This window comes from Spinacia oleracea, chromosome 2 (assembly GCF_020520425.1).
Source record: "Spinacia oleracea cultivar Varoflay chromosome 2, BTI_SOV_V1, whole genome shotgun sequence".
Classification (NCBI taxonomy): domain Eukaryota; kingdom Viridiplantae; phylum Streptophyta; class Magnoliopsida; order Caryophyllales; family Amaranthaceae; genus Spinacia; species Spinacia oleracea.
Window position 1 is genome coordinate 45524162 of NC_079488.1, and position 2462 is coordinate 45526623.

General features: G+C 46.3%; 1 pseudogene; it reads left to right on the forward strand.

Annotated features, from left to right (window-relative positions):
- The first annotated feature begins 1742 nt into the window (after positions 1–1742).
- LOC130468312 (uncharacterized) lies at positions 1743–1843 on the forward strand (annotated as a pseudogene).
- Positions 1844–2462: the final 619 nt, after the last annotated feature.

Sequence of the window (2462 nt, forward strand, 5' to 3'; positions counted from 1 at the left end):
TGATGTTAGTTGGGACAAGATCACCAACTTCAAGCTTGGCGAACACCGAATAAGGCATTAGACTAACGCTAGCACCCAAATCACACAAGGCATTGCTTATTTCAAGCTCCTTAATAGCACAAGGGATAGAAAAACTACCCGGGTCTTTGAGTTTGGGTGGCATTTGGTTGAGAATGATATAACTACAATTCTCGGTGAGGTTCACCGTCTCCTTTACGTCGCAATCCCGCTTCCCACTCAAGATTTCCTTGAGAAACCTTGAGTAGGTAGGCATTTGTTTCAATGCTTCCGTAAAGGGGAGAGTGATGTGCAAATTTCGAATAACATCCAGGAATTTTGAGAATTGCACATCCAACTTGTGCCTTATGAATATTTGGGGATAGGGAAGTTTAGGAGTGGGGAGAGGTAGGAGAGTTGCCTCCTTTGGTATAGGAGTTTCACCTTCATCATTGATGAGAGGCTCCTCTTCTACAACATCATTGTCACTAGACTCAATGACTCCCTCTTGATCCTTCCCATTGGGCTTAGAAACCTTACTAGCTCTAGGAACATCATCTAAAATCCTCCCACTCCTTGTCACTATGACATTCATTTGCCTTGGAGCATGACTTTGGGGTGGGAGACTAGCATGCGCATGATGTTCCCTAAAGGTATTTGCAAGTTGAGCTAGTTGGGTCTCAATCATCTTCAAGTGAGTGTTGGATTGCTTGAATCCATCCTCAAACTCGACATTCTTCTTGGCTTGCGCCCCCACAAACGACTCCATGAGAGCCTCAAGATTAGACTTGAGAGGCGGGAGTGGTGGAGGTGCAACGCCATAACCACTAAGGTTTGATTGATATTGGTTGCCAAAGGTCCTCAGTCCATTGAATCCGGGAGGTGGGATTTGAGATGCACCATAAGGACCTCCCGAGTTCAAAGGATAACCCCCACTTGAGGCACCCCTAAATTGCCCATAACAGTAGTTATAACCCCCTCCACCTTGATGGTTGGGATTATAACTCCCTTGTTTGTATTGGCCTTGATTGCCAAAACCTTGAGATTGACCATAGGGCGCTTGGCTTTGATAGCCTTGTGCTCTATAGCCACCTCGATTTTGGCTATCATACCCACTTCCTTGGCCATAGCCTTGGTGGGAACCATACATGGGGCCTCTAGGTTGCCTAGCAAAATTTGGATTGTTAGGGTTATCATTCCTAGACCTCTCATTTACGGCATTAGCATACTTTACATCAAACTCGCCTTCATACGAAGGGCCATAATCCACAAATGAAAAGTTATGAACTAAGGGGCATGCATCGGGGGAATGACTATAGTCTTGGCAAGTTTCGCAAAAGGAGGTGGCCGGAGGCATTGAGCCATAAGAACTAACCTTGCCCTTCCCCTTAGAGAGAAGAGTGGCCGAGGGAGGAGGGATAGTAGACGGTGATGGCGGTTGGCTCGAAGCTCTCCCCGCGAATGGTGTGTTTTCAAGCTTCTCCAAGCGTGAGGTAAGCTTCTCTATCATCCGTGCTTGCTCTATGGCGTACACTGAACCCTTACCATCTTCACTCCTACCTTTCCCATCATAATCCCTTGTGCCTACATGCCAAGATTGGTAGTTTTGAACTACATCCTCAATGATTTGCTCTATTTGATCCTCAGTTTTATTCATAATGGGGCCTCCCGCGCCCGCATCAAGACTTATCTTTGAACTTGGACTCAACCCCAAGTAGAATGTTTGGAGCAACAACCATTTATGAACCCCATGGTGAGGGAATTCCCTTTGGTACTCCATAAAACGATCCCAAGCTTCGAAGAGTGACTCATCTCGCTTTTGCTCAAAGGATTGAATCTTGTGGCGACACTCCGCCGTCTTCCCATGCGAATAGAACTTGTTTAAGAATGAACTCGTCACCTCGGTCCAAGTGAGAAGTGAGTTGGGCTTGACCTCCTTGTCAAGCCAATCACTTGCTCGCCCAAGTAGAGAAAACCGAAACAATGTCAACCTCACGTAATCCGATGTGACACCATTGTGCTTGATTGTGTCACAATAGTGCTCGAACTGTTTGAGATGTTCGTGAGGTGATTCATTACTCTTCCCACAAAAGGGGTGGCTTTGCACCAAATTGATCAAGGTGGGCTTGATCTCAAAGTTGTTGGCACCCGTTGTTGGGGCTTGAATACCACATGTAGCTTCGAATGCCCCTGGTATTCCCAAGTTCTTAACCGGGAGCGCCATGTTCTCAAAAACTTGCTCACTCTCTTGTTGTTCCTCACCAACACTCAACGATGCGAATCTGTTATTGCTTGTTGAGCTAGACCGTACACGCCTTAGTCTCATAAATGTCCTCTCCAATTCGAGGTCAAGAGGATGGAGGGTCCTTTGACGAGCACGCCCCCTAACAAGCATACAAACTCAAGAAAAACCGTGAGCAATGCCAAGGAAAAAGAAAGCTAAGCGAAATTGCAATGTTTTTGTA